This window comes from Monodelphis domestica, chromosome 3 (assembly GCF_027887165.1).
Source record: "Monodelphis domestica isolate mMonDom1 chromosome 3, mMonDom1.pri, whole genome shotgun sequence".
NCBI lineage: Eukaryota > Metazoa > Chordata > Mammalia > Didelphimorphia > Didelphidae > Monodelphis > Monodelphis domestica.
This window is the reverse complement of record NC_077229.1, coordinates 66972727-66993848: the sequence shown is the minus strand read 5'-3', so window position 1 is coordinate 66993848 and position 21122 is coordinate 66972727. Positions and strand designations below refer to the sequence as shown.

General features: G+C 40.3%; 1 long non-coding RNA gene across 1 annotated transcript; it reads right to left on the bottom strand.

The window, feature by feature from the left end:
* Positions 1 to 5983: 5983 nt before the first annotated feature.
* LOC130457931 (uncharacterized) lies at positions 5984 to 9269 on the bottom strand. Its single transcript, XR_008917160.1, has 2 exons — positions 8579 to 9269; positions 5984 to 7735 (listed from the first exon to the last, which is right to left on the bottom strand). It is a non-coding gene; the product is annotated as an uncharacterized LOC130457931 (long non-coding RNA).
* Between the last annotated feature and the right edge of the window lie 11853 nt (positions 9270 to 21122).

Here is a 21122-nt window from a genome sequence, read left to right as displayed (position 1 = left end):
TGAAGTGAGAGGGAAAGGAAAAAGAACAGAAAGGGGTGTTATAATATTAAATAGGTGGTCACCAGGGATTTAATTCCAAAATCTCAAAATGAATTAGTAAAGTAAAGTGTAATTTATGGTAGTTTATTTTTACAATAGAGGGAAGATATTGAGGAAGAGAGAAAAGGGGAGAGACAAAGAAAGAAAGAGAGAGAGAGTGATAGACAGAGACAGAGACAGAGGGAGAGAGAGAGAGAGCTAGAGCTCCAGTTTCCTCTGAACCAGTTAGAAATTCTAAGGCACCAGTCAGGGGCAAGGAGTCTTAAGACAATGGGCCTTTCATGGAGGTTCATACCTCCAGGAAGGACAAGGAATGATGTCAGCTTAGACATTCACCACAGTGACTCTCTAAAAGGAAAGTAGTCTGAAGTCTCCTGCACAAGCTCCTCCACGTTTGCAGTTCCACAGCCAAGTGCCTTCACTCCAAGTCTGACTGCCTATCTTCCAGTCTCTCCTCAACTGTCTGCCTTCACTCCAACTCCAAGGGACTGTCTCTGTGTGTCTCTTTTTCCACGATTTTTTAAAATTTTAAACATTAATTTATTTGGTCATTTCCAAACATTATTCACTGGAAACAAAGATCATTTTCTTTTCCTCCCCTCCTCCGCTCCCACCACCATTCACTCTCCCATAGCCGGCAAACGATTCCACTGGTTATCACATGTGTTCTTGACTCAAACCCATTTCCCTGTTGTTGGTATTTGCATTAGAGTGTTCATTTAGAGTCTCTCCTCAGTCATATCCCCTCAACCCCAGTAGTCAAGCAGTTGCTGTTCATCGGTGTTTTTACTCCCACAGTTTATCCTCTGCTTGTGGATAGTATTTTTTAGATCCCTGCAGATTGTTCAGGGACATTGCATTGACCCTAATGGAGAAGTCCATCACCTTCGATTGTACCAAAGTGTATCAGTCTCTGTGTACAATGTTTTCCTGATTCTGCTCCTTTCGCTCTGCATCACTTCGTGGAGGTTGTTCCAGTCTCCATGGAATTCCTCTATTTTATTATTCCTTTTAGCACAATAGTATTCCATCACCAACATATACCACAATTTGTTCAGCCATTCCCCAATTGAAAGGCATCCCCTCATTTTCCAATTTAGCCACCACAAGGAGTGCAGCTATGAATATTCTTGTACAAGTCTTTTTCCTTATTATCTCTTTGGGGTACAAATCCAGCAGTGCTATGGCTGGATCAAAGGGCAGGCAGTCTTTTACTGCAATTTGAGTATAGTTCCAAATTGCCCTCCAGAATGGCTGGATCAATTCACAAGTCCACCAGCAATGAATTAGTGTCCCTACTTTGCCACATCCCCTCCAGTATTCATTACTTTTCATAGCTGTCATGTTAGCCAATCTGCTAGGTGTGAGGTGATACCTCAGAGTTGTTTTGATTTGCATCTTTCCGATTATAAGAGATGTAGAGCACTTTTTCATGTGTTTATTAATAGTTTTGATTTTCTTGGCTGACAACTTCCTGTTCATGTCCCTTGCCCATTTATCAAGTGGAGAATGGCTTGATTTTTTGTACAATTGGTTTTGTAAATTTGTAAATTTGTCTTTATAAATTTGAGTAATTAAACCTTTGTCAGAGGTTTTTATGAAGATTGTTTCCCAATTTGTTGTTACCCTTCTGATTTTGGTTACATTGGTTTTGTTTGTACAAAAACTTTTTAACTTGATGTATTCCAGATTATTTATTTTGCATTTTGTAACTCTTTCTAAGTCTTGCTTGGTTTTGAAGTCTTTCCCTTCCCAAAGGTCTGACATGTATGCTATTCTGTGTTCGCCTAATTTTCTTATAGTTTCCTTCTTTATGTTCAAGTCATTCACCCATTTTGAATTTATCTTGGTGTAGGGTGTGAGGTGTTGATCTAAACCTAATCTTTCCCACACTGTCCTCCAGTTTCCCCAGCAGTTTTGATGACATAGTGGATTTTTGTCCCAAAAGCTGGGATCTTTGGGTTTGTCATATACTCTCTTGCTGAGGTAGCTTGCCCCCGGTCTATTCCAGTGATCCTCCTTTCTGTCTCTTAGCCAGTAACAGATTGTTTTGGTGACCCCTGCTTTATAATATAGTGTGAGATTTGGGACTGCAAGGCCCCCTTCCTTTGTATTTTTTTCATGATTTCCCTGGATATCCTTGATCTTTTGTTCTTCCAAATGAACTTTGTTATGGCTTTTTCTAAACCAGTAAAATTTTTTTTTCTAAGTTCTATGGGTATGGCATTAAATAGATAGATGAGTTTGGGTAGGATGGTCATTTTTATTATATTGGCTCATCCTACCCATGAGCAGTTAATGTTCTTCCAATTGTTCAAGTCTAGTTTTAGTGGTGTGGAAAGTGTTTTGAAGTTGTGTTCATATAGTTCCTATGTTTGTCTCCAGAGATACATTCCTAAGTATTTTATTTTGTCTAAGGTAATTTTGAATGGGATTTCTCATTCTAGTTCTTGCTGCTGAGCTATGTTGGAATGATATAGAAATGCTGATGAGTTATGTGGGTTTATTTTGTATCCTGCAACTTTGCTAAAGTTATTGATTATTTCGATTAGCTTTTTGGTTGAATCTCTAGGATTCTTTAAGTAGACCATCATGTCATCTGCAAAGAGTGATAATTTGGTCTCCTCCTTGCCTATTTTGATGCCTTCAATTTCTTTTTCTTCTCTAATTGCTACTGCTAGTGTTTCTAATACATTGTCAAATAAGAGAGGTGATAATGGCTATCCTTGTTTCACTGCTGATCTTAATGGGAATGAATCTAGTTTATCCCCATTGCAGATGATATTTGTTGATGGCTTTAGATATATACTGTTTATTATTTTTAGAAATGACCCTTCTATTCCTATACTTTCTAATGTTTTTAGTAGGAATAGATGTTGTATTTTATCAAAGGCTTTTTCTGCATCTATTGAGATAATCATGTGGTTCTTGTTGGTTTGCTTGTTGATGTGGTCAATTATGTGGATAGTTTTCCTAATATTGAACCAGCCCTGCATCCCTGTATAAATCCTACTTGATCCTGATGGATGACCCTTCTGATCACTTGCTGGACTCTTTTTGCTAGTATCCTTTTTAAGATTTTTGCATCTGTATTTATTAGGGAGATTGGTCTATAATTTTCTTTCTCTGTTTTTGGCCTGCCTGGCTTTGGTATTAGTACTATGTTAGTGTCATAAAAGGAGTTTGGTAGAACTCCCTCTTTGCTTATTATGTCAAATAGTTTGTATAGTATTGGAGTTATCTGTTCTTTGAATGTTTGATAGAATTCACTGGTGAATCCGCCAGGCCCTGGGGATTTTTTCTTAGGAAGTTCTTTGATGACCTGTTGGATTTCTTTTTCTGATATGGGATTATTTAAGAAATCTATTTCTTCTTCTGTTAGTCTAGGCAATTTATATTTTTGTAAATATTCATCCATATCACCTAGGTTGGTATATTTATTGCCATATAGTTGGGCAAAGTAGTTTTTAATGATTGCCTTAATTTCCTCTTCATTGGAGGTGAGATCCCCTTTTCATCCTTGATGCTGTTAATTTGCCTTTCTTCTTTCCTTTTTTAAATTAGATTGACCAGTACTTTGTCTATTTTGTCTGTTTTTTCAAAGTACGAGCTTCTAGTCTTGTTTATTAGCTCAATAGTTTTGTCACTTTTGATTTTATTAATTTCTCCCTTAATTTTTAGAATCTCTAGTTTGGTTTTCTGCTGGAGGTTTTTAATTTGTTCATTCTCAAGTTTTTTGATTTGCATTTCCAATTCCTTGATCTCTGTCCTCCCTAATTTGTTAATATATGCAGTTAGTGATATGAATTTTCCTCTAAGTACTGTCTTGGCTGTATCCCATAAGGTTTGAAAGGATGTCTCACCATTGTCATTTTCCCCAATGAAATTATTAATTGTTTCTATGATTTCTTCTCTAACAGATTTTGGAGTATCATATTATTTAATTTCCAAATAATTTTTGATTTGGCTCTCCATGTACCCTTACTGATCAATATTTTTATTGCCTTGTGATCTGAAAAGCCTGCATTTATTGTTTTTCCTTTTCTGCATTTGAGTGCCATGTTTCTGTGACCTAGTGTATGATCTATTTTTGTGAATGTGCCATGTGGTGCTGAAAAGGTGTATTCCTTTTTGTCCCTATTTATTTTTCTCCATATGTCTATTAACTCTATTTTTTCTAAGATTTCATTCACCTCTTTTACCTCTTTCTTGTTTATTTTTTGGTTTGATTTATCTAAATTTGATAGTGGTTGGTTCAAGTCTCCCACTAATATGGTTTTACTGTCTATTTCCTCCTTCAATTCTCCTAGTTTCTCTATTAAAAATTTGCATGCTATACCATTTGGTGCCTACATGTTGATTAGTGATATTTCCTCATTGTCTATGCTCCCTTTTAACAGAATATATTTACCTTACCTATCCCTTTTGGTCAGGTCTATTTTTGCTTTGGCTTTTTCAGATATCATGATTGCAACTCCTGCCTTCTGTCAGTTGAGGCCCAAAAGGTCTTACTCCAACCTTTAATTCTTACCTTGTGAGTGTCAACCCGCCTCATATGTGTTTCTTGAAGACAACAAATGGTACGGTTTTGGGTTCTAATCCAATCTGCTATTTGTCTACATTTTATGAGTGAGTTCATCCCATTCACATTCAAAGTTATGATTGTCATTTGTGGATTCACTGGCATTTTGATATATTCCCCTAATTCTGACCTTTCTTCTTTAGCTATATACTTTTGAACCAGTGATTTACTTTAGGTCAGTCCACCTAGTCCCCTACCTTGAGATGCTTCCATTTCTAGCCCCTCCCTTTTCATGCTCCCTTCCCCTCGCCCCTCTCCTTCCCTCCCTTTTTATACTCCCTTCCCCCTTCCCCTCCTTAATTTTCCTTTCTTTCTTTCCCTGTTGGATAAGATAGAATTCAGGATCCCACTGCATCTAGATGTTCTTCCCTCTCTGATTTGATTTCACTGAGAGTAAGGTTTAAGTAATTCCACTTCACGCTCTCTTCCTCTCCTTCTCATATGAGAATTCTTGCCCTCCCCTTCCCATGTGTATCTTTATATGAGAATGATTATTCTATTAAGTCCCCCCCCCATTTCTTTAAGAAAATGTTAGTGTTATCGATGGTTCCCCCCTCCCTTTTGCTTTCTTTGACCCCACTTTCCCCAAATCTGTATAAGTCTAATGAAGATTAATTTAGATTTTTAAATAAAATTATTTATACCTTTAATTCCTTCATCTGAAAACTGCTAGTTTACATCCTTTGACCATTTGTCAATTGGGGAATGGCTTGTACTCTTATAAAGTTGACTTAGTTATCTACAAGTTTGAGAAACAAGACCTTTATTAGAGAAATTTTATACCCTCCCACCTTTTTATTGTTTCCCTTCTAGTCTTGGTTATATGGGATTCATGTACACAAAAATTAATGAAATCAAAATTATTCATTTTCTATTTTGTAATATTTTCTATCTCTTGTTTGGTCTTAAATTATTTCCTTTTGCACAGACTCATCAAGAAAACATTCCTCCCTCCCTTGTTTATTATAGCATCACTATTTATTTCTAAACCATATACCCATTTTGACTTCATCCTGGCATAAGGTATGAGATATTGGTCTCTACCTCATTTCTGCCACACTGTTTTAACAGTTTACACAGTTTACACAGCAGTTTTTATTCAACATTGAGTTCTTATCCCCAAACTTGAATCTTGTCACTTTTTAGGCAGGACTATATTGTTTTGATGTTTCAGCTTTATAGGTCAATTTGAGATTTGGTACTGCTAGGCCATATTCCTTCATTTTGCCATTTATTCCCTTCATTAAATTCTTACTCTATTGTTCTTCCAGGAGAATTTTGATATTTTTTCTACTTCTAGAAAATATATCTTTGATAGTTTGAATTGTGTGTCACTGAATAAGTATATTAATTTAGATACAATTGTCATTTTTATAATATTTATTAAAACAGGAAGAAGTTTCAAGCGCTAACATGAGCTAGTTGCACTGTGAACTCTTTTGCACTGGGGCTTGGGGCTTCATTGCACTCTGCATCTATATAAGGCATATTCTTTGTGGACTACCTTACACTGGGGTTTGGTGCCTCACTGCAGTCTTTTCCAAGAGTTCTAGCCTCCTCTTAGAGTTGCACTGGCCAGCAACTCCATGGATTGCTTTGCATTAGGGTATGGGGCCTCATTACAGGCTTGAGCTAGGGCTTGGAATTTCATGGATTAGGAAAGGGGTGTACTGTTAATCGGCTTAGGCAGGGACTCAGGGTACCAAAATTGACTATGACTAGACCTAAAGCAGTAGGTGGGCAGTTGGCAAGGGTTGCTATTGCCTTGTGCCTTTACTCTTTGGTACAGCTTTGCTGCCAGCTGCATTCTCCTCTCACCACCGTGAAAGAGATCCTCTGTCTACCTTCCAAGTTATTTTCTGCAGGAAAGTTACTGCACTCTGTGCCTGTGTTGGTTCAATCACTCCAAAATTCATTTTGAAATGTTATTTTAGAGTGGTTGGAGAGGATTTTCAGAGCAATTGGAGCTTTCCCTGCTTCTATTCCATCTTAGCTCTACCTCAAATCATCTCTTTTAGACACAGGATTGTCCAGCAAGTACACAAAGATAGCAGTTCCCAGGGGTCTATCCCTGGCTAGCTGAGAGGACATGGCCAACCAGTCTTTTTGAGGTTGGATACACAGATTTGGTACCTCCCAGTCTAAAGACACTAGGAGGGACCTCTTATGGCCTAGGCTCTGATCAGTCCTGCCTGTGAATTCTGCTGCAGGGAAACAATGTACAGTGACAACTCAGACAACTATGTCTTTTCTGGAACAACCCTCCCTCCTACTCCAACCAACGTTTCTTCAAGAGTATCTATGGGCACTAGCTCTCTCCCACATGGATCCACAACAGTTGAATCCAAGGGCATGCTAGACTCTAATCCTTCCTTAGACACTAGCCCCAAAGGGACCTTTTCCCCTTTTCCCACATGGCAGCCATTAGAGAAGGCACAACAACCGGGTGGGAATCTAACACTACTAGACATCCTGAAACAAGTCCAAGTAAGTCTTTTCATACTAGGGTTATTTCCTTCAGAGGAAGTCATCAGCTCACCATTTGCTGTCTTCATCTGACTCCATCTCTACTAGCAAAGATTCCATTTCCATGACAACACACACAGTGGATCCTGCCAATACAATGAAAGCCCATATAAAAGGAATGGACCTATCTCAGCTGGGCTATCTTGAAATAAGGTCCCATTTTCCCATAGCCCTCTTCTTCTCCTTTGTTCCCCCATCATGGATGCAAAGTATACCCATCTTCCTAAAAAAGGAAAAAAAACCAGGTACTGTTTTTAGTTTAGTCCATGGTCCTTCATGAACTCTTTTTCTTCTCTGGAAGATCAGAGTCATGTTTGAGTCAGGGAAGTTGATTCATTTCTGCTTTAAGATGAAAAGGAATCATATGTATTTAACATGAAGACATTCCATTCTCTAGCAATTGCCCATCATGGTCTCTGTTTCTATCTTCTGGAGGGTCTGATTTTCATAGTCACTTTAGTTTCCCACAATCTTGAGAGTAGCCTTGTCATCCTTGGGAGTGAAATGACCCTTCCTTTCCTTATCATGGTCAGATGCTTTAGGTATGTAGTAAAATTGGACTGTGGCAAGTGGAAACCTTCGAGGCAGCTAAAAAAGGGAAGGGGATACCAAAGATTAACTTCTGGGAGACCTTACATCTTTACATGTTGCTTTTTATGTGAAAAGACTCTCTGCCTGATGTGCAATAAATGCTCAATAAATGCATACTGTATTAGAGATTGACTGACTTTCCTTTTAGAGAGGCATCAGCAGGAACCTGAGTCTCAGCACCACCACTGTACACCTATCCTGGCATGATGGAACTATATCTCCAGGAGGGAGCCCCTCCTGCCCTCTATTAGTGTTAGTGCTTCTGGTCTGTAAGAATCTCCCCTCTGCTTCCTCTCCTGGGCAAACCTACATGTGCACCCATTCCCTGTTTACTTTTTCTAGGAGTTCTTCATCTCATGAATATTTGTGGAATTATTGTTGGGTTTTGTGTCCTTCTTTCCCTTCAAAGCCACCCTTAGTGTAGCCAACAGAGCAGGTTGGGACCTTGACATAGTCAGGCATAAGTGAGTACTTCAGGTGACTTTTTCCACCCCCCTGGTGTCCTCCAGATCCCTGTTGCCAGACCAGGACTGTGGGTTATCAGCTGTCAACAAAACTAGAGCCATGTGGTCACTACCTGGGGAAAACCAGAAGTTCAGAAATAGTCACCCTGACCAATAGTATGATGTTATTGCTTCAGCCCAGGCTGGATGACTCTGTCTATGACCTCAGGTGTGACTGTCATGGTTCCATCAAGAAGATGGTCATATTTAGTTGAGAAAAGTACTCATTCCCTAGTGCTAAGCCAGGTAATGGGCAAAGGAACCTTTCCAAAGTTGTGTCCTATTTGGGGTTCCCCCAGGAGGCTGAAAGTACCTGAGATTAGTTTTGGACAAGTACCTGAGAGACTCCTCCCTGCTCTTTCAGGTGGAGCTCCTGTACTGGGAAGTCCTGCAGGTAGAGCTACTTCTTGAGTACTGGCTACCATGTCCCAGAATGGAGGGTGCCAGCCTTGTTGGGACATGATTATCAACAGCTGTGCCAATGAAGAGGCTGTCCAGGAGACCCTCTTCCATCCTGTGGATGAGGACTTCTGGCTTTTTCTTCACCACTTGACAAGATTCTTAATGAAACATTTGCCTTCAGGAGGGGCCAGGTGATGCTATAGGAGGTGCATCATGGTGGTACTCTGGACAGCTTGACTCAGACACTCTGGGGAGAAGCTGTATCCCAGGAAAGCAACAAGTAAGACAGCGTCACCATGTCCCGCAGTGCTCTGACAGTCTCATCAGAAGCCATTTGCCTACCCACCGCTGAAAGATCCTGAAGGCATCTGCTGGATCCCTGCGAGCTGAGTGAGCGCAAATTTCAAAGTATTAAAGAAAAAAAGGGGAAATGAAGGGATTGGAGAGAAGAGCGGTCAGCTGCAGCCATGCTGGGGAACCACCTGCACATCTGAGGCGCTGAAGAGTCCCAGACTCCCGGGCTGTTCATGCTCTGGCCAGAGCTGGACAGCAATGGCAATGAAAACGATGACAATGACGAGGCAGAGGGGATGGCAGGGGACCGGATACCCAGCATGCTTTTGAACCAATTCAACGGCTCAGCCCACTCAAGCCTTCTTACCGGCAGCGAACTGTAGAGCGCGAGCCCGAATCACCAGCAGCCAAGATGGCTGGAGTGAGCGAGGCAGCAGGCGCTCCTGCTACCTTCCCGCCAGGCTCGTGCAGGACACTGATGCTGGAGGTGCCAAGCTGCTGCTGGAGCTGACAGAGGCCAGTGCTTGAGATGTACGTGCTTCAGGCCAGTAAGGGTCATCTTTGCTTGTTCTGCAGGACCAACCTTCATGCCTCCTCGGGTTCTGTGTGCTGCTTTCCGGAGCTCTCTGTCTCCTAGGTATTTGCAGTGTGATCCTTGCGTCTGGGCCACTTGCCACAGGGCTTCCCATGTGGGCAACATTTTCACTTTGCCTTCATTGATTTCTCTTTGCAAGTCTTTCCCTCAGTTTCTAGATGATCAAAAACAAGCTCATTTCTTTTGGATGGGGTAAGGCCCACCAGGACTTGTATACTGGTTGTGTGGGGGTCTGTTATAAGCCCATCCACACTTCTGAGCAGATGACATCTCCAGGTCCACCAGGGGGTCCTCCAGAGGAAGTGAATCGGAGGAAATGGTCTGTAGGGTTGAAAAGTGACTGAGAGTATATTGAGGAGGGCTAAGTAGGAGTCTCTTGATAGACTCCCAGGCTAACCCCTCTTTCACAGCAGTGTCTTTCAGCATCAGAGGTGAACTCTGGCTCATAGTTTGTGATAGGGAACTTTGAGTGACAAAAGTGCTAGCTGCTCAGTTGGAACTTTTGACTACAGTGGGTTCTCCATTATTGCCTTTAGCCATCTGACAAGAATGATCCCAACTTCCCTCCCTCTCCTTCATTCTAGTACCCACCAAGAATATTCCTGCTTCTGCATCACCTGTAGGAACTCCAATACCCACAGAGAGTTGATGGCCACCATCAGTACTGAAGGTAAGCAGAAACTCCCTTTCCCCCTTTCTCAGCTGAATGGGTATTCGGCCTGCCTGAAACTTTTCTTCCTCTTCTCTAGGGCAAAAGCCATTTTTTAAAATTTTGGAAGATTGTCTCTTCAGTTACACATTTCTTACACCATAATTTCTAACACCTAAATTCTCACTTCTTGGACTGTTCTTTTTTACTTCTTGCCCATAGTTTCTATTCACTTGTGTTCTATCCTGCTTAAATGTAGCTTCCTTGATGTTAGGCACTGTCTTTTTGGCTTTATATCTCCAGTGCCTGGTATAGTGCCTGCTACATGGTAGTCGTCCCTCGGTAACCGAGAATGACGATTGTCTTTGTGCGTTTTCATCTATGGTGTATAGATGAGTGTGCACAAAGACACTTGTGTGTGAAGGAGATTTAAGTGGAAAAGTTATTGCACAGAGACAGTCCCACTCTCTCGGCGTTGGAATCCTGGATCCAGTGGAACGAAAAATTGTTATACCTGGAGACTTCCTCAGCTGCATTGGATGACTGTGTTGTCCTTTTGTGCTCCAACATGCCCATAACACTCCACAGTGCTTTGCTGCGTCGCCCTCTCAGCCATTGAACCTTCTTATTGGTTTCTTCTGTCTGTTCAGCCGAAGCAGTCTTCACATGCTGGGTGAGCAAAGCTCTAGTTCACCAGGGGTCGAAGACCTGATGGCTACCCTCTCAAGTTTTAGCAGGCCTGTGGAAGCTGTTGCCCGGGGTGTGGCCGCTGCCATATGCTAGCACCTGCTAGGAGCCACAATTGAGAGCTGGGTGTCAGGTGAGGGTTAGCGGCTGGAGAGCTGCCCTAAGAGGGCACGACAAGCCCTCCATACCAGAGATACTACCCCTTCCTGAGCACCCCATACACCCAACTACGTAGTACTGCTACATAGTATTTAATAAATGTTAACTAATAGCCTATTTTTTTCCCTCTGTGAAGATGTGCTTTGTCTATTGATTAGGTATGGGCCCTGGACTTTGGGAGCATCCCAGGACCCCTCCTAAGATAGTTGGCAGCCTCTTTTATATCAGTATGGTTGGAAGTAATTCCTTCTGTGTAATCATGAAGGACAAGCAATTTGGACATGTTCTACCCAGCTGACACCCAAAGCCTGAAATGAGGAGCTATGGAAGAGGGATGAGTTAGAAGCAATCCTTCTGGAGAGTGGTCAGGGGTGTTGACCATTTCTAGCTCTGGCAAGGAGGGAGAACAGATGACTCTGTGGAGGGACAGAGGTTCAGGAGGAAAGAGAATATGACAGAAATCCACTGATACTGATTCCCAAGGCAATACCCTGTCACTGTTCTGAATCAAAGGAGTGAGTATGGTGTACCTCTGACTTGTTGCCCTCTTTCTGCTTCTGATGTGACTGAGACACAGGTCTATCTTTTAACCTTCTTTTCAGGCATAGATGCTAGTGTGGTGACTGTCACCCACATTCCAGACCAGGTGGCATCGTGAAGCTTCTCGGTATCCACAAGTAAGCACTATGGAGAAGCAGGTGCCTTCTTTATGATCATTCTCCTGGGTGGTTTGGAGATGTCTACCTTATATAGGGCACACCAAAAATCTTATTGCACTAGGAAGTTAAATTAGATTAAGAGACTCACCTAGCACCAATCTGAGTGAGATTTTTGTCTCCTTTATTATTTTTTAAAAATTTAAACATTATTTTATTTGGTGATTTTCATACATTATTCATTAGAAACAGAAATAATTGTCTTTTCGTCCCCAACCCCCGCCACCCCTCTCCTAGCAGAAACGTGATTCCACTGGGTATCACATATGTCCTTGCTCTGAACTCATTTCCTTGTGTTGGTATTTGCATTAGGTTGCGCATTTAGAGTCTCTCCTCAATCATATCCCCTCCACTTCTGTAGTCAAGTAGTTGCTTTTCCTCTGTGTTTTTACTCCCACAGTTTGTCCTCTGCTTGAGAATAGTGTCTTTTTCTCATAGATCCCTGCAGATTGTTCAGGGACATTGCATTGCCATTAATGGAGAAGTCTATTACGTTCGATTGTATCACAGTGCCTCAGTCTCTGTGTACAATGTTCTCCTGGTTCTGCTCCTCTCGCTCTGCATCACTTCCTGGAGGTTGTTCCAGTCTCCATGGAACTTCTCCACTTTATTATTCCTTTTAGCACAATAGTATTCCATCACCAATATTTACCATAATTTGTTCAGCCATTCCCCAATTGAAGAGAATCCCCTCATTTTCCAATTTTTGACCACCACAAAGAGTGCAGCTATGAATATTCTTGTACAAGTCTTTTTCCTTATTATCTCTTTGGGGTACAAATCCAGCAGTGCTATGGCTGGATCAAAGGGCAGACAGTCTTTTATTGCCATTTGAGTATAGTTCCAGATGGCCCTCCAGAATGGCTGGATCAATTCACAACTCCACCAGCAATGAATTAGTGTCCCCATTTTGCCACATCCCCTCCAGCATTCATTACTTTCCTTTGCTGTTATGTTGGCCAATCTGCTAGGGTGAGGTGATACCTCAGAGTTGTTTTGATTTCCACCTCTCTAATTATAAGAGATTTAGAGGACTTTTTCATGTGCTTATTAATACTTTTCATTTCTTTACCTGAAAATTGCCTTTTCATGTCCCTTGCCTATATTTCAATTAGAGAATGGCTTGATTTTTTATACAAATGGTTTAGCTCTTTATGAATTTGAGTAATTAGACCTTTGTTAGAGGTTTCTGTTATGAAGATTGTTTCCCAATTTGTTGCTTCCCTTTTAATTTTAGTTATATTGGTTTTGTTTGTACAAAACGTTTTTAATTTGATAGATGTAAAGATTAAAAATATGGGGAATCTGAGGCAGGGTAGAAATTAGTTTCTCTCTGCAAGGAGTATTATTTTTATGAGGTTTATTAAAGGACAAGGGTTAAAGAAAATAAAAGGAACAGAAGCACATGCTAGGTGGACCATGAGGCCCACCCAAATTTCACTCACATCATGAGACATATCTCTTTTACAGCAGGAGCCAGGAAGAGAAGAGACCCTGCTGTGGGTGGAGACCATTTAAATAATGATTTTGCTCTCTGCCCAGGTGAGAATTCAGTGAGATTATAAAGCATTCTGGGAAAGTGGAGCAAGGACTTCTGGGGATTGAAGTCCTGGATTCATGCCTATTTTTATATACCTTAGTTTGATCCTCTTCAGAAGAAGGACTTCCCCAAAGGATAATAAAAATATAATCAATTAAAAGATTAGAACAATTTGAGGATGAGGGGAAAAAACCCCACCCAAACCAATAATTGACAAAAATCCAGTTAGGGGGCAATGCCCCCTCCATCTTCTCCCTCCCTTGTACTGCTTCTCTCCCCACAAGTCCATTTTTTACCCTTCTACTCCACTATAGGGTGCAAATCTATTCTCTGCTCCAATGGATTGGATTGTTGTTCTCTCTTTGGGTCAGTTTCAAAGCATGTAAGAGTTGAGTATTTCCTATTTCTAACCTCTTTACCCTTCCAGTGTATCGATGTTCTCCCCCTCCCACCATGAGCTTCTCTGTGACATATAAATTTTCCCTCAATTATTTCTTTTCCCATTTCTTTTAGTATTAACCTCTTTTTTTCAGCTCTGGTTGTATATGTATATATGCACAGACATATGTATATGTATTTATGCATGCATATAACTGTATACCTATTTATGGCTTGTCCTGTCATGCTATAAAGTTTGTCACTGTTCCCTCTAAATGTAATTCTTCTAGCTGTCCAGGTGATAGCAACACTTTTTAAGAGTTACCAATGACCTTTTTTTCTTATAGGGATACATATCATTTTTACTTATTGAGTCTCTTAAAATTTTTGTTGTTGTTTTGTTTTGTTTTTATTTTTCCCCTCTTTTTTAATTACCTTTTGATGATTCTCTTGAGTTCTGTGCTTGGACATCAAATTTTCTGTTCAGGTCTGGCCTTTTCCTTACAAATGTTTGGAATTCTTCTATTGTGTTGAACTTTCCCCAATAAGAATATAGTCAGTTTTGATGGGTATTAGATTCTTGGTTGTAGACCTAGTTCCCTTTCTTTCCAGAATATCATATTCCTTGCCTTTCGGTCCTTCTGTGTGTATACAGCCAAATCCTGTGTTATCCTTACTGTGTTTCCATGGTATCTGAATTGGTTCTTCTTGGCAGCTTGTAATATTTTTTCTTTGATCTGAATTCTGATCTGATTTCTGAATTTGGCTATAATATTCCTGGGTGTTGTCAGTTGGGGATTAAATACAGGAGGTGATCTGTGCATCCTTTCAATCTCCACTTTCCCCTCTTGTTCTAGGATATCTGGGCTGTTTTCCTGAATAATTTCCTGTAGTATTATGTCCAGGCTTTTTCTTTTGTCATGGACTTCTGGTTGACCAATGATTCTTAAATTGTCTCTTCTCAAATGATTTTCTAAATCATCTGTTTTGTGCATGAGATGCTTCATGTTTTCCTCAATTTTTTTAATTCTTTTTGTTTTGTTTTATAGTGCCCTGCTGTCTTGTGAGGTCACATATTTCCAGTTTTTGAATTCTGGATCTGAAAGACTGGATGTCATCCCTTTTTTTACTTTGGTCATCCTTCTCCTTCTGGTCTGATTTTCTTTGAAGGTTGTCTTTCATCCTATTTTCCTCATCTTTCATCTCCTTCGCCTCATTTTCCAGCTGGTTGATTTTGGCTTTCAAGACACTATTTTCTTGTTTTAGTTCAAGTGCCTATGTTTCCCAATTACACATCTTAATTTTTAAGTTCTTTTCCCAATTATCTTCAGGCTCTCTTAATTGTGTTTTGAGTTCTTCACAGTCGGTATCCAATTCACTGGGATTTCTGATTTATCGTTTGCTGATTTCTCCTCCTCTATTCCGTTTAGTGAGTAGAGGCTGTCTGTCATAGTTTCTTTCTTCCTTTTCTGTTTTTTGCTAAAATTCATCCCTTCTTTGCCCCCCCCATATTTGTCTGTGCTCTTGTTCCTCTCATTTTTTTGGTTTTGGGGCCTTCTGTCTGTCTTCCCTCTTGGAGCTTTAATAGGAGATCTCTTTGTGTAGTCTCTGATGGACATTTGTTGGGATTTGAGCTTCCCTGTCCTCTGGAGGCTTTTGATTGGATTAAAGTCCAGCAGTGAATGAGGATGGGTGTGGATCCTGGGCTTCCCTGAGTTCTGGAGACTTTTGATGGGATTAAGTTTAGCTTAGTTGGGCTGGGTGTGCTCTGAGTCCAAAACCTCCTGGAAGGCTGGGGAAACATGGAGGATCTCCACAGCTCAGGCCAGGCTGCCAGGTCTGTGTTCACTCTCTAGCTCCTTCTCCTCTCGCTGTGTTGGATGCTCTAAACTTGGTACAGCCCTGCTCGCAAGGTACTTCTTCCAGACCAGCATCTTTGCCCACCCAGAAGTTCCCACTGCCCCTGGAGTCTCAGCACTCTGGGTGGGAGGGTGGATGGGTCCTGGGACCTTCCTTTTGTCTTCCCCTTAAACCTGAGTATTCTCAGATTCTGGTTTTTCAGAAGGCATACCTGTTGAATTAAGTCCAGCAGGAGGGTTCCTTGGCTCTGTCTTGTTGTTAGGTTTTGTTTTTCAGTCCTCTGGGAGCATTCAGTTTGTGATCGGTTAGGAAGGGTGTTCAGAGGTCTGAACTTCTGCTCCTTCTAGGCCGCCATCTCGACCTATTGTCTTCTTTAAAGACAAAATGCCCATAGGCATAAGCCCTGTAACCCAGAATCCATTCTTGACCACTAGTCAACTCATCAAAAATCTCTACTTTATTTTGTTCAATTCCCATAATGATGTTCAATTCAGGGGCTGTTATCTATATTTTAAAGATGAGGAAAGTGAGAAAATTTAAGTATTTATCCCAGGGAAACAGGATTTGAACACAGGTTTCCCTGACTACATGTCTAGCAGACATCCTCTGCATCAGCTGGCTGCCATGGATCTACTGTTAGGAACTTTAGTGAAAGTTCTCTCTTTTGGAAATTCCTGGCTAAGTGGCAATCTACAGTTCTTTGAATTGGTAGGAACCTTCAGGAGGGACCTATTAAATTTCTCAGAGAACAAACTGAGACTCAAATAGGGGAAGGACTTACTTTCAAGATCACTCAGTTAGCAAATGTCAGAAATAGATTATGGGGTCTCTAACTCCAAGTCCCAGTTCACAAAGAATAATAAAAATGAAAGGGAACTCAGAAGGCATCTAATCCAACTTTTAAGTAATGGAGAATACTTCCTAGTTGCTGGATAGGGGAGGAAGCTTCATTTAACCTATTTATTTGCTCAACAATCATTTGTTAAATATTTGTATTCACAATACTGGATATGAGAGACTATTTCTACTCTTCACTTTTTTTGTATTATAGACCCTTCTAGCAGGGTGGTGAAACAGAATAATGTTTTTAAGTGCAGAAAAGAAAAAAATATATACCATTACCAAAGGATTCTCAAAAATCAAAAGATTACATAGTAATAAAAACTGCTGTGTAAACTGTGTAAACTGTTAAAACAGTGTGGCAGAAATGCGGTAGAGACCAATATCTCATACCTTATGCCAAGATAAAGTCAAAATCAGTATATGGTTTAGAAATAGTGATGCTATAATAAAAGAAGGGAGGGTGGAAAGATTTCTTGATGGGTCTATGCAAAAGGAAATAATTTATCACCAAACAAGAGATAGAAAACATTACAAAATAGAAAATGAATAATTTTAATTTCATTAATTTTTGAATCCCATATAACCAAGCCTAGAAGGGAAACAAAAAAATGGCGGGAGGGTATAAAAATTTCTCTAATAATGGTCTTGTTTCTCAAACTTGTAGAGAACTAAGTCAACTTTATGAGTACAAGCCATTCCCCAATTGACAAATGGTCAAAGGATGTAAACTAGCAGTTTTCAGAAGAAGGAATTAAAGCTATAAATAATTTTATTTAAAAATCTAAATTAATCTTCATTAGACTTATACAGATTTGGGGAAAGTGGGGTCAAAGAAAGGAAAAGGGAGGGGGGAACCGTCGATAACACTAAGATTTTCTTAAAGAAATGGGGGGGGACTTAATAGAATAATCTTTCCCATATAAAGATACACATGGGAAGGGGAGGGCAAGAATTCTCATATGAGAAGGAGAGGAAGAGAGCGTGAAGTGGAATTACTTAAACCTTACTCTCTGTGAAATCAAATCAGAGAGGGAAGAACATCTAGATGCAGTGGGATCCCAAATTCTATCTTATCCAACAGGGCAAGAAAGAAAGGAAAATTAAGGAGGGGAAGGGGGAAGGGAGTATAAAAAGGGAGGGAAGGAGAGGGGGGAGGGGAAGGGAGCATGAACAGGGAGGGGCTAGAAAGGGAAGCATCTCAAGGTAGGGGACTAGGTGGACTGACCTAAAGTAAATCACTGGTTCAAAAGGATAAAGCTAAAGAAGAAAGGTCAGAACTAGGGGAAGATATCCAAATGCCAGTGAATCCACAAACGACAATCATAACTTTGAACGTGAATGGGATGAACTCACCCATAAAACGTAGACAAATAGCAGATTGGATTAGAACCCCAAACCCTACCATTTGTTGTCTTCAAGAAACACATATGAGGCGGGTTGACACTCACAAGGTTAGAATTAAAGGTTGGAGTAAGACCTTTTGGGCCTCAACTGACAGAAAGAAGGCAGGAGTTGCAATCATGATATCTGAAAAAGCCAAAGCACAAATAGACCTGACCAAAAGGGATAGGGAAGGTAAATATATTCTGTTAAAAGGGAGTATAGACAATGAGGAAATATCACTAATCAACATGTAGGCACCAAATGGTATAGCATCCAAATATTTAATACAGAAACTAGGAGAATTGAAGGAGGAAATAGACAGTAAAACCATATTAGTGGGAGACCTGAACCAACCACTATCAAATTTAGATAAATCAAACCAAAAAATAAACAAGAAAGAGGTAAAAGAGGTGAATGAAATCTTAGAAAAATTAGAGTTAATAGACATATGGAGAAAAATAAATAGGGACAAAAAGGAATATACCTTCTTTTCAGCACCACATGGCACATTCACAAAAATAGATCATACACTAGGTCATAGAAACATGGCACTCAAATGCAGAAAAGCAGAAATAATAAATGCAGGCTTTTCAGATCACAAGGCAATAAAAATATTGATCAGTAAGGGTACATGGAGAGCCAAATCAAAAATTATTTGGAAATTAAATAATATGATACTCCAAAATCTGTTAGTTAGAGAAGAAATCATAAAAACAATAATTTTGTTGAGGAAAATGACAATGGCGAGACATCCTTTCAAACCTTATGGGATGCAGCCAAGGCAGTACTTAGAGGAAAATTCATATCCCTGAGTGCATATATTAACAAATTAGGGAGGACAGAGATCAAGGAATGATGCAATCTTTTTAAATCCGACTTCTTTTTACTGATTAGCAATTGAAGTGATACCAGGGGGCTGGTTGTTTGACTTATGATGGTAAAAGCATGTTAGAAAAAGTGGGGAGGTATGTTGGGTTTGAATTTTGAAGAATGGGACTTTGATTTATGTCCATAAAGCTTTAGTATGTGGGTTTGTAAAGGAAGAATGGAAGGTGTGTTCTGCTTTTGAAGCAGAAGGTTTTGAAGGAACAGAAAGGGAGAGAGAAGTTGAAAGGGAACAGATGAATGTTGTGTTCTCACAATTGGCTCCTTAACTTAAGGATAATATATGAAGTAATGTAAGTGGGAAAATCATACAAGATTCTTTAATTTCTCTGGACAGTTACCCTGAAGGGATTCCTGCATTACCTTGTCTTAGTCTTTCAGATGGCCTAGGTCCAGGAGATGATACAGCCCTGATTTATAGGGAACTACTTAATTCAACAGTCATGTTCTTTTATTTCAGTGTTTGTGTCTACACCGTGATGTGTAAATATATGAAAATATTTGAGTGATCAGCCTTGTAGGGATATCAAAGGCTTGTTTGGGGGTATGGAGATTTGTTTGTGGATTGCTGATAAGCAAAATTCTCTCAGCTGAAATGGGGGAAACTTGTCTTTTAAGGTTCAGCTCTAGTAGGCCTCGACAACAGAGCTGCGAGCCATACACGACTGCACAGAGTCCAAGGATTGGACTCTGGCCACTATGGTCACTGACCCCAGGGAAGCCAACATGCTAGATGACGACTCCAGGGTACAAAAATATTTGGGGAACCTATATAGCATTTGGGGAATTCAAGGGGAGGGAAAGATAATTGACATTGCTATAGCTTCAAGGAAAATGGGAGTGTTCCAACTACACTGACAGGATATAATCAAACTTGGGAAAGGAATCATAGCTAGAGGCTAGTGTGTAAGAGAAGGGGCTACTTACAATGGATATTAAAGGATGGTTCCTGCCCAGGAGTGGGTCTTCTTGGGAAAGGGTCTGATACAATAGGGGAGACTACCTAAAACAAAGAGGGTCCTTAGCATATGCTTAGTCCCACTCAACTAGGATTGTCATTCCCCTGAGAGTCCTCCACTCAATCTGAAAGTCCGAGCCTGGGTTTCTCTTCAGAGTAGATTCCCATGGGAACAGGGAACAAGGACAAATTTTCATGTCTCCAACCTATAAGCTAGTCCTGAAACTTGGGGGTCATCAGATCCCATTAGGCCACAAGTTTGAGATTCCTAGATTCCTAGATTCCATGTTGACAGGAGGGAGTGTGGAGTGCTGCAGGAGTTCTGGAAAGAATAGGGTGAGATATGACAAAATCATGCCTCTGATGTTCAGTGATCCCAGATCTTGCTCCTGGTCTCTTTCTCTCGCTCAAATGGCCAAGCTGATCCCGACCTGCTTGTAACACTGGCCTCAGAACAGATCGCTCCTTGTCCCAGGCCCAGGACTCACTTCCACCAGCTGGTAAAAATGGGGGTGATTTTTTTTCTTTAGGCTACAATTAGCCTCCACGTGGACTTGGGGCAGGAGATCACAGGCAGGGAGAAAGAAAAGAAGGAAGAGGCTTTTCCAAACAGGAACTCACAAGCATGACTGTTTTAAAAGGATATCTTTTGACTGTATTGATTCTTTCACTTAGCTCACCTGGGAGTCAGGAGAGAATTTCAACTCCCTGCAATTCTTTGGCAAAATTTGAGATTCCAGAAACCCATCCTCACTATGGAGATGCAGCTCAGTGGCTCAGTGAATTGAGAACCAGGCCTAGAGATGGGAGGTCCTTGGTTGAAATCTGGCCTCAGACACTTCCTGGAGGTGTGGCCCTGGGCAGGTCATTTAAACCCCATTGACTACCCCTTACCAATGTTCTGCCTTCTGACAATAGGCATCTAAATGGTTAATTAATTTAAAAAAGAAAATCCCAAGGAACTTTAAAGAGATGAGGTTATATTTTTAAGGCATTTCAGACTCCAATGTTTTGTAAAAATCTCTGTATTCTATTGAATTTACTGATTGCTTTCTTTATGATTTAATCTTGTTATGTTTAAGTTCATATATTACTGCATTCAATACTATTCTGTTACGCTGAATCATTTTAATGTACTGGATTTTAGCTCCTGTCATATTCTGTTGCTTTCCCCCTATAACTATACTGAACAAATATTATTGAGTAGTTCCATATAAAAATAGCTTTTCTATTTTTGACTTTGTAAATTGTCACATAGAAGATAGATGGACTCCATCAGAAAATTGCTATAATAACCTTTGGAAAATTTAATGAGCTAAGTAGCTCAAATTGAATTTAAGGGTTCTTTAGACATTATTTTTAGAATTTTTTTTTAACAATCTCTTGTCATTTTGCCTGCCCGTAACAGGAGGTAAGGCCCATTTTAGTAGATGAAGTGAAATACAATTTTACTCCCAAGTCCCACATTATAAGAATGTGAACAGAAGTTGGGAAGTTAATCACAGGGCATATAGAACCCCTGGAAAAATCCC